Source organism: Grampus griseus, assembly GCF_964374135.1.
Source record: "Grampus griseus genome assembly, chromosome: 2".
Lineage (NCBI taxonomy): Eukaryota > Metazoa > Chordata > Mammalia > Artiodactyla > Delphinidae > Grampus > Grampus griseus.
In genome coordinates this window covers 42108900-42120483 of record NC_139018.1, presented here as the reverse complement: position 1 = coordinate 42120483, position 11584 = coordinate 42108900, and the positions used below count along the sequence as shown (strand labels likewise).

The 11584-nt window shown below is 42.4% G+C and overlaps 1 pseudogene across 1 annotated transcript; it reads left to right on the top strand.

Moving 5' to 3' along the window:
- The first annotated feature begins 1689 nt into the window (after positions 1-1689).
- On the top strand, positions 1690-11283 carry LOC309819225 (metalloendopeptidase OMA1, mitochondrial-like; annotated as a pseudogene). The gene is made up of 2 exons: positions 1690-1808; positions 10700-11283. The product of its transcript is annotated as a metalloendopeptidase OMA1, mitochondrial-like (transcript).
- The last annotated feature ends 301 nt before the right edge of the window (positions 11284-11584 follow it).

The window sequence follows — 11584 nt, the reverse complement described above, 5'->3', positions numbered from 1 at the left end:
AGAAAACCTAAAAACACATGACAGGATAACACTCTAAAAATGAGGGTCCCATGCATTCTCTAATGTGGTTTAATTTACATGGAGCCAAAGGAAGCACAAGGACCCAAAATGTGGCTATAAAATATCACTTATTTTGTAAAGTTAGAATAAAATTGGCATAATACAATTATCCTGCCATTCTTCTAGGGTCCTTTCATCTGGTGTCTGTCAATGAAGGATGCAGTTTGTCTTGGGTCCACTTTCCAAGAAAGGACAAAAATCTCTTCTTTTTTTTTTTTGCATATAGCCTTAAGCAATTGACTTTTTTTTTTTTTTTTGGAATGAGATGTCAATCCTAGCTTTATTTCCTTAGTAGGAAACTTTCTGCCGTATAAAATGCAGGCACAATGGAAATCTTTTTATACTTTAGTGCCCTCTCCCTTTTTTTTTAAACAAAATACTACATGCCAACTTGCAGGTGAAGCTTTGGAAGCCCTAATTTTTCTCTTCGAACCCTCAGTTGCCAAGGGTGGCGTTGGAGAGGAGAGATGCTATTTCACATACATACCCAGCCAGGTTTCCTCTCAATTACTAGTAACATCTGGTATCCCTCTAGGGTCTATTTGAGACCCATAGTTATTTCTTTACAATGTAAATGATTAAAAATACCTCTTTCCCAATATACCCTGGTTCTTCCAGACTTTACTACCGGCACACCATTGTAAGAAAAATAAATAAGTCAATTCCTAATTCCATGGTTGTGATCTCTGCCTCACAAAATGATAATCAACAGGAAGAGTGGTTCATAAGTCTGAACTAGCGATTCTAATACCAAATGTAAGATAACTGCTTTCCTTAGAAACCATCAATCTACTGTTCTCTCTTCACTATTCCTTGTGGATCCAAGACCCCTCTCTCCAGGGACATGTTTGGCTTTCAGTAGTGTGGGGAAAAATTCTTTAAAAAATGCAAGTAATTTTAAAAAGACCACCCACTTTTAATTTACTTCTATGCTTTATCTTTCTATTGGCAGGAAAGCCAGATTTTCAAACCAATATCTCATTTAGGCCTGGGAAGATATTTAGCCTTAATGGATATGCCAACTCCTGTCTCCTGAGTATAAAGAAGTTCCTTTAACCACTGGATACATTCAGGTTGGAGCAAGAAAGAACACTCCTTGTACATGAAGCGTCATGTGCTTTATAAGCACCTCAGAAATTACTACCAGCCTTTTTACTGAGCTGTAGGAGAATTCTAAACTCAACTCTAAGGTCAAAGGAAATACATCAAAAATCAGTATTTACATGCATGTGTCTTTAGCAATTATAACAAAATACAAATTTTAAGATAGAAAAATGTCTGAGATCTCACTATGCCCAAGATTAGCGGTTTATAGAATCCTGCCTGACATCTGTGGACCATCCTTCCTTAATTACGCAGATATTCCGGTGTGTTCTGGGGTGTTTGCAATGTACCACTTCTCCTTGAAGAGTGGTCTGAGAGCTGTGCCTGCCTAAGTGTCTGTGACTCTTTCCTCCTCGTGACTTATCAGTAGATTGGGGCAAGAGCCTGATACACATTAAAGAGCGAGAGCTGTTATTCTGTCTTACCCCGAGAACAGACCATGGCACACCCAGCAGGACTTCACTATCTGTGCAATGAAGGAATGAGAGAAGGCTTTAGGACCATCGATCATCAAACGCTTCTCGAATGTGTGGGGCTATCTGTAAATGTGGGAGCAGTTCTAAGGATGAGCTGAATAAATGGACTACAGTGAATGGAACAGACTTATCAGAGGAGATAAGACTTGAACTGCCCATGAGGGCAGAGTAAGTTTCCTGTAAGTAGTAGGCTCTTCATAGAGTCGGGTGGGGTAGGGGACAAGAGCCAGGGCCAGGAGTAAAAGGGGACCGGCAGGGAGATCCCTTCTCTCTTTACGTTCTCCACAACCTGTCTCGGCAGTGCAAGGTGTTTAAATCCTGGTCCACCATCTGGGGCCTGCCTCCCTGCATGCGCCATGCAGCCTTCCCTGTTGTGGCCGCTTCCCTGGACCCCTTCTTGGAAGCCACATACCAGTCCCCTTGTGACTCCACAGATGGGCAGAGAGGAATGTGCAGGATCCCCAGTCCTTCCTCCCTTCCCAATCCTCAGTAACCTCTCCTGTGTGTCTCCACCTGGTCTCTCAAGAACATTCTCTCTTTCTGGACACCCAGCATCACCTTATCAATGGGCTTGAAGTTTTGTGAAAGATAGGGAAAGCTTCTGGGGCTTGTGCTTTCCACACCACAAAGATTCCTGGGCTGGACTTCCAGTAGCTCCCTATTAACAAATCTTGGAGAAAAAACAATTCAGGGGGAAAACATAAATAAATATTACAACTAATTAAGCTTCCACAATTTCTGCCGGTAGCTGTAGGTCCTCTTCCTACTTCCTTAACACACTTTAAGTATATATAAATAAAAGTACAAAGTAAGTTGTCAAAATAAAAAAAAAGATGGAAATCAACCACGAATGCTTGGTTCAAACCCATTCTCTGGGGAACTTAGAATCTAACAGAAAACCTCCAGCACAGCCAAGACCTTTCTTGTCGATGACCATGTTGATTAAATACTACAACAGGGGCCGGTCTGGGAATAGGACTACATGTGACTAAGATAATTAAATTGAGGAAAATACAAACTGAACTGAAGCAAAGAGGTTTGATTTCCTGCATGAGTCATCGAAAGAGAGTGATGATTTGCCTATTTGAGAGATGAGATTAAGTAACTCAGAAAATTTAGTGACATCGAAATTCAGCACCACTAATTTTCTCTCTGCAGCCTGCCAGTTTAGTCTCCTGAGACTTCCCAGTGTCCTGGAAATGAATACATCATGCATGTGCGGCAGCCGTGCTAAGCTGAATAAAAGAAATATTTTGTTTGATTTGTACAATAAAACCACAATTAGCTGAAGTGCTTGGAGAATAGAATATCGTGGTTACCTCAGGGTTAGGTAAAGGACGCTTTAAAAAATGCCGGCGAATTCTCTCTCTCTCTCTCTCTCTCTCTCTCTCACATGACTTTATGTAAAAAGCTGGAGAACACTTTATAAAATCATTAGACTCGGACTTCCCTGGTGGCACAGTGGTTAAGAATCCGCCTGCCAGTGCAGGGGACACGGGTTCGAGCCCTGGTCCAGGAAGATCCCACATGCCGCAGAGCAAGTAAGCCCGTGCACCACAACTACTGAGCCAGCGATTTAGAGCCCTTGAGCCACAACTACTGAGCCCTCGTGCCACAACTACTGAAGCCCGCGTGCCTAGAGCCTGTGCTCCGCAACAAGAGAAGCCACCGCAATAAGAAGCCTGCGCACCGTAATGAAGCGTAGCCCCCGCTCGCCACAACTAGAGAAAGCCTGCACTCAGCAACAAAGACCCAAGGCAGTCAAAAATAAATAAATGAATAAATAAATTTATTTTAAAAAAATCATTAGACTCAGTGAGCCCACTTTCCTGCCTCGGTAAGCAGGGCATGGTGAATTTTAAAAATCCCTTTTAAATTATAAGGAATTTAATATTATATATGTATGTATAATATGTCAAGGAACTTAATATAGTTAAATTATTTAAGTAACAATAATTCTAAAACTTACATGGCCTCTGAGTCACGTCTCAGTGCACTAAGGGAACTAGTCTCACCCTGCTGATTCCGCTATCCCTCAGCAGAGCCCAGAATATCGTCTGGAGAGGAGTGTTGATGAAGAAGGGGATTCATGCCTCCAACTCCACAGAAAATATGTTGCACAGTCATCTACTCGTTCACACCAGATTTTAACTTGCCCTGGGAATGTTTTTTGGAAATGCTCAAATCCATGTATCATGGCTCTTTTGTAGTTTTTTGAAAACTACTGAAAAAAGTATCCATTTACATAGAAGCTCTAATTACTTGAGCTCCAGTTAATTGGGGTTTTCCAGTTTCCCAGCCTCTCTGTTCTCTCCACTTGGCAGCACTTTGTAGAACAAGATAAAAAGGGCAGCTTCCCCAAGTTGTGGTCAGAAGGGAGTACCGGGAGGGGGCATGCACTGATTTTAGTGAAAAAGAACAATTCGTACTTTGGTTCTGAAATCACTCAATCAATGATGATCGAGTGGCATATTTGCTACTTGGTATTCTAGGGAGTTTCCATTTTATATTAATGCTTAAATTGGGGTCATTGTTATTTCTATTTCACTTGTTCTCATGGTTGTTGCTTTGCAAGTGTGTGTGTGCGCGTGTGTTTAAACCGAGCCTCTGAACAGTACTGAGGCCAGCACTGGTGTAGGGGTGGAGGCTGCTGCAGAGCAGAGTTTCCCCCTCTGGTGTCCATCTCTAACATGGGTGGTCATGGTGCTCTTCTGGGCGTTTGCAGGGAGCTAAGCTGACTTTACGCAGAGGTTGAGAAAAGTGGAGGCGATCACTGATGTCCTCCTCGCTGCTCAGGCAGCACCATCTCGCTTATTTGGTTAGTACCCATCTCCTGGTTTCCCTGTGGTGCTTCCTCCCTCAGGGCTGTCATTCCTAAACCTTGCCCCTCATCCCCCCTTAGCCATTCCCATGCCCCAGCAGTTCAAAATGCGTGTTGTCCTGCTCCTTTCTTAGGGAGCCTGCTCTCAGCTAGCTATCCTGTGGGATGGGATTTGCCAAGCCTAATTCACACTAAGATTTTAGAGATTAACAACTTAATATGTAAATTCTCCTAAGTAACAAACTCAAAATTTTTTATATCTTTATTGGAGTATAATTGCTTTACAATGTTGTGTTAGTTTCTGCTGTACAACAAAGTGGATCTGCTGTATGTGTACCTATATCCCCATATCCCATCTCTCTTGAGCTTCCCTCCCACCCTCCCTATTCCACCCTCTAGGTCATCAAGCTGATCTCCCTGTGCTATGCAGCAGCTTCCCACTAGCCATCCATTTTACATTTGGTAGTGTATATATGTCAATGCTACTCTCACTTCATCCCAGCTTCCCCTTCCCCTTCGTGTCCTGAAGTCCATTCTCTATGTCTGCATCTTTATTCCTGCCCTGCCACTAGGTTCATCAGTACTGTTTTTTCTAGATTCCATATATGTGCGTTAGCATTCGGTATTTGTTTTTCTCTTTCTGACTTACTTCACTCTCTGTGACAGACTCTAGGTCCATCCACCTCATTACAAATAACTCAATTTCGTTTCTTTTTATGGTTGAGTAATATTCCATTGTATATATGTGCCACATCTTCTTTATCCATTCATCTGTTGATGGACATTTAGGTTGCTTCCATGTCCTGGCTATTGTAAATAGTGCTGCAGTGAACATTGTGGTACATGTCTCTTTTTGAATTATGGTTTCCTCAGGGTAAATGCCCAGTAGTGGGATTGCTGGGTCATATGGTAGTTCTATTTTTAGAACAAACTCAAATTCAAACTAGTATTCCTCAAACAGTGTTTTAACCTCCCTTTATCATTCCCATATAAGCATCTGATGGTGGACTTTTAGAAATACCAATAGGGAAGAAGTTTGAAGAAAAAATAGAACTTTCCTGATATCCCTCTGTTGTCACCCTTAAAGTGCCTGCCTACTTCTACGAGAGAGGCAGGGCCTGTGTGGTATCCCCCATTGTACAGAGGTAGCTGCTGTGTTGTTCTAGGATTTATAGTCCATTTGGCTAGTTGCTTTACAGGGTCCCCCTACTAAAGTCTCAGAACCAGGAGTAGCAAGGATGTCAGCTTAACAGAATACCATGTAAGAGAGCTGGTGGAGGGCTTCCCTGGTGGCACAGTGGTTGAGAGTCCGCCTGCCAATGCAGGGGATGTGCCCCGGTCCAGGAGGATCCCACATACTGCGGAGCGGCTGGGCGCGTGAGCCATGGCTGCTGGGCCTGCGCGTCCGGAGCCTGTGCTCCGCAATGGGAGAGGCCACAACAGTGAGAGGCCCGCGTACCGCAAAAAAAAAGAGAGCTGGTGGCCTGTAACAACCTAATCGAGAAAAGATTTTGAAAAACAAGAGATACATGTATATGTATAACTGAATCACTTTGTTGTACAGCTGAAACTAACACAACATTGTCAATCAACTGTACTCCAAAATAAAACAAAAAGTGAAAAAAAAAAGAGATTTGGTGGCCAGAGAACTGTGATTGAACACTCATTGCATTTTTCTCACTGGCTTGCAGCCCACTTTTTATCATGCTTGTTGCAGTTGTTAACGTCACCAAAGTGGGTCACAGAAATTAAATCCACACCTCAGCTGACCTGGGTAAAGCTAGGACAAAAGGAGAGCTGTTTGTTTTAATTTATTTTACAGTGACTCAAACCCTGTTTACTGTCTCTGGTTATGTTGCTTAGAAACCTCATAATTCTGACTTGACTCCAAGTTACAAATGGAACATTTGGAAAACTATGGAAAATTGTTCTTGGAACTCTAGCATCATTCGAGAAAATTTTTTCCATGTTAACTCTGCATATCTCTTATACATAAGGACAACTGCATAGATGTAACTTAAAACTATAATTTTGGTTGTTAATCCATGTGTCATAAAGGAGGAAACATTTTCTTCTTTTCCCCAAGTTCCTGCCTCAGATGATAAAAGAGACAATTCTACTAAATCAAAGAAAGGTTTCACCCTCATTTCCTGTATTCATTCTTTCTAGGGAGGAAAGTGACCAAAACTAATAAGCAGACCTGCCCTCTGTTAGGCAGCAACCATTGCCCACCTGTGGCCTCTTGTTCTCTCTGCCACTGCTGGTGCCCACCTCCCTTCCACGTTGTGAGCCCACTGGGAAAGGACCTGTCCCTGAAGCTAAAGGCCAGTGCTTGTCTAGCTGCTTCACCAGGACCAGGTGGGTAAATGTAATTCAAGGCAATAGAAGGAACTCTTGGATCCTAGTCCAAGCTACACTCTCCAGTCCGGCCTTACCAGTAATCGTGCTGTTATTTTAATAGGTTTCTTATTCCTACATCTATTTCTCAGTCTGCCCAGAACTTGAGAGAAGAGTGAATCACTCAAGCCCAACATTTTAATATAATGAAATCATAGAATAGTAGTATATTTACCCCTGGAAGTAATCGTAGAGATCATAATTCCTTCATGTTCTATGAGGAAATGAAGACCTGGGGGCATTAAGCTCCTTGCGCAAAGTTACTTAGGTAGTCAGCGACCATGATGGGATGAAAACTCAGTTCTCTGGACTTTGGATTCAGTGATCGTTCCATTACTGTTATGTTATTCAGAGCCAGCCTTGGTCATGAGCACTTGAAATATTTGTGTCTGTCTCCGTGTCATCCTCTTGGGGGTCTTCAACAACCAAAGATGGCCCTTTAGCAGACAGGTCTTTTCTGACATTCCTCATCTCCAATGAACCTTTGTCACCACCTCACTTGAGCCAATCGCTATGAGTCATGCACAGAATACTGTCAATAGCTGAAGTTTCTCTACCACCAAAATCATGAATTTAAGTACTTTTATTTTCTTCTTAGCCTCTTGCCCATCCTTCCTGCTTGCTCATAAATCACTACCGTTGCAGCTGTGTTTTAACTACACTGAGACCTCCATCAATTGACTCTCTAGCTTCTCCTCCTTGTTTTCACTTTCTCAATATCAAGCTTAGATTCCAGGGCCCTTCGTTTCCATCACTCTTCTTATTTATTCCCCTAATCCTACTGACCCTTCATCTTTTCACTAGACCCTAACCAAACAACCTGGGATGAATTTAACTATTCAACTTCCCCGTTCCTAAACATGGGCAAATGAATATTGCTGAAGAAGATCACACAGCCAAGAAAATCTGTCGTGTTATCAGTTCAAGGTCTCTAACTTCTCATGTGAAGGTACCATAGCCCAAGAATCTTACTCTGTTTCTCCAGTCATCTCATTCTCATATTCTCAAACCTTGTCCATGTTCCTCAAACCTGAGTCCCTTTTTCCCTCATCTCTCAACAGCAGTTGCCTCCTCGTTTAGGTAAAATACAAATCACCAGGTGAGAACTCCTCAACTTTGCATGATCAAACTCATTTCCTTCTCTTCCCGTCACAAAGGAGGAAGCATGCCTCCTTCCCAAAGTCAATTCCTTCACCCATGCTAGGAGCCCCTCTCTCTCACCTCCTGAATACCCTACACAGGTGTTTCTCTCCCAATGCGCCAGAGCACACTGGAGACTCTTGGACTCTTCACACGCCTGTCAGACAAATGTATCTTTGCTATGACTAAGAACCCTCACAGTCATTGCAGAATGTGTCAGACAAAATATCAAGGGATACTGGCCCAGCAACCTTAAGTATTCTAGCACATATTTAAAGTGCGCCGTCCCACTCATATAAAGCCTATCCCTCTGTGATAGATTATTTCAATAAGCACTTAAATATGCTGGAGACGCTATCATCTTCAAAACAAGAAAATGTATGAGCAGTGGACAGAAATGCTCCCTCCATTCTTCTTTATGTCTCTACTACCTTATCTTCTCAAAAGGATGTCTGCACTTTCTCCTTCCATTTCCTCACCTCCCTTCACTCTTTAACTCTCATCTGTTTGTTTCCCCACCTGCCCCTATAACCACCCCTTACTAAGCTCACCAGAGAAAGTTCCCTTTCTCTTCTCACCTTACTTGGTGTCTCAGCAGTATCCATCCCAGAAGACCATCCCTTCCATCCTAAAACATGAAGATGACGTTGTCCTCTCCTCATTTCCTTCAGAATCCACAAGCCGTCTGTCCCTCAGTGTGTTTCACTCCTTGATTCTGGTGGGCACTATGATTACCTCCTTAATATCCAGGCTCCTTTATTTTGATAACTGAACCGGTGTTGTCCAGATAGGCAAGCCTCAGGCTCACAACCAATGAGCAGTAGAGAACCTAACTTCACTCTCAACGTTTGTGTGCGTTGTACATGGTTCAAATTAATCACCATAATCCCATTCTCAAGTTTACCAAATTTTGGCTCAGAGATAGACATGTGACCCAACTCTAGCCAATGAAAGGAGAGCTTTCCCTGGGGACTTCAGAGGGGGAAGCCTCCTCCTTCTCTGAGAAAGTAGCAGACCCACTCTCCCTTTTCAGTGTGGAAAAAGATGCATGTAGCCTTCGAAATTGTAGGCAGCCATCCTGAGACTGCAGAAGGACTCAGCCTTAGAAGGAAGCTAACACCACACGAGGCAGCACCGAGAAGTGGGAGAAAAGAGAACTTGGTGACGCAATTAAACTGATGAATCTAATTAAAGCCCATGTTGCCACTGGTTGTTCTTATGTCATAACCCTCTATTGTTCAAGCCAGTCTGGGTTGGTCTAATATTTGCAACCAAACTCATTTCTGACTCACTGACTGGCCTTTAATCTTTGGATTTCCTCTAGTATCCGGATTTCCTCTAGTATCTGGTTGTTTTTTCTCTTCCCAATTTTCATCCATCCCCATGGCGCCAGTAACCATTTATATGTTGACAATCAAAATCATATCTCTAGACCAGACCTCTCCTCTAAAGGCTAGCTATATATATTCAACTGCTGACTAAGTATCTCTCTCTGCATGGCTCGTAGGTAGCTTATACTCATCAAGTCCAAAACTAAAGTTATCTACTCCTCCCCCTACTCACCCAGGCACTCACATACAACCCATTCCTCCTACAGGGTTCCCTGGCTTAATAAATGCACCAAGTCTGAAACTTTTGAGTCAGCTATATATCTCTTCCCTCTACCTCACCCCTCATATTCAATCAGTTTTCACATTCTGCCAGTTGTACTCCTGAGTAATTCTAACCTATTTTTCTCCATCTTTACTTCCTCTCTCTTAGTCTAAACCTCTGATATCTTTGCCTGAAATATGCAATAACCTCTCCTATCTGGTCTCCCACCTCTACACCTGCCACTCTCTAGTGTAGCCACTTTGCAGGCTGAAGGAACTTTGTAAAATGGAAATTCATCATGATGTTCTCTGCTTAAACTTAGTGCCCAAAATCATTATAGTTAATATCATAATCTCACATAAGTTCTTCCCCAAAGCAATAGTAACTGTTATCGCTTTCTATTTCATTTATTTGGCTCATTTATCAAACTCCTAAGTTCTTTGCAATATGTCATTTACTGTTCCCAAGAACACTGTGGAGAAGCTTATATGTTGCCATTCATTTACAAGGGAGGAAACAGGTTCAGAGAGGAGATTAAGCAGCTTTCCCAAGGTTACCCAGCTGGAAATAGGAGAGTTGGAATTTGCTCGGTTCCAGTGGTTGAATTCTGAACTGGTACTTAGTATGACTACAAGCCTCTGTATGACTTGGTCCCTCCTCACCATTCTAGCTTCATCTCAGGAAACGCTTCACAGCTTAATAATCCAGTCATAACAGTCTCTTCCTGTCTCTCAAATATGTAGCCCTTCCTCACCAGTTCTCTATGTCTGGAATATTCTCTCCCTTCTCTGAAACAGATCAGGTATCAGAACTTGCTGATGGGGTGTCTCATAGATATCATCAAAGACCCAGGTTCTTGGGCTTCCCTGGTGGCGCAGTGGTTGAGAGTCCGCCTGGCGATGCAGGGGACACGGGTTCGTGCCCCGGTCTGGGAAGATCCCACATGCCGCGGAGCAGCTGGGCCCGTGAGCCATGGCCACTGAGCCTGCGTGTCCGGAGCCTGTGCTCTGCAAAGGGAGAGGCTGCAACAGTGAGAGGCCTGCGTACTGCAAAAAAAAAAAAAAAAAAAGACCCAGGTTCTTTACACTCTCTGCTGTGACATCCACAGCCTCTGTTTCATCCTTCTGGGCCATGAACTAGCACATGCAGTATTTAGACAAGCAGTAGAAAAGGCTGTTTGGTTCATTTATGGGATTTCCTGGGTCTGATTTTTCTTACAATGATTTGGGCCATTTGCCCTTGGGATAGTTTGACACTTTGGGGCCAGTGGATATAGTTTAAATTGCAGGAGTATATTCTTGATAGACTGTATAGTACAACATTAGAGGCTGAAGTTGACAAAATTGCACCACAGCTTGCTGCAAAGGCTTGTGTGGACCTGAGAGCCAGTTCAGTGTTTGACAGCAGGTGGAATTTGAAGATAGCCTCCATGGTCATTATCAATCCACGCACCCTTCTCATGGAAATCAAGCTGAGCACTTCCATAGACTTATCCCTCAGGCTTTCAAAATTAGAGAGATCTGTTATTGCCCACCACTCTCTGGACCAGACCCTCGATTGCTATTCAAACTCAGCATGAAGGATTTTCTTGAAGAATCAGAGAAAGAAGACCTAAATATCACTGTTAAGAAACAGAAAATTGACACTATTCTCATTCAAGAAACCAGGAGCAAATACTGCTACCATGTATAGTTGAGAAAAGAACAAGTTGATTTAAAATTTGTAAGACACAGGATATATGAAGAATGCAGCAATCCTTATCTTTTTTATGTTACTTTTAAAAAAATGATGTTTGAAATGAAAAAGAATGAATATTCAGCATCAAATCATGCAATTACTCGTATTATCAAAATTCTTCTACTAGGTGTTTATCTTTCATAAAATATTGATGTATTTTAACCTACTTAAAATACCTTCAATGAGGAAAATGCCATAGAATAAATTTGTATTGTACGATTTTTTTTAAAATTCTATAAACTTTCATAGGTATAAG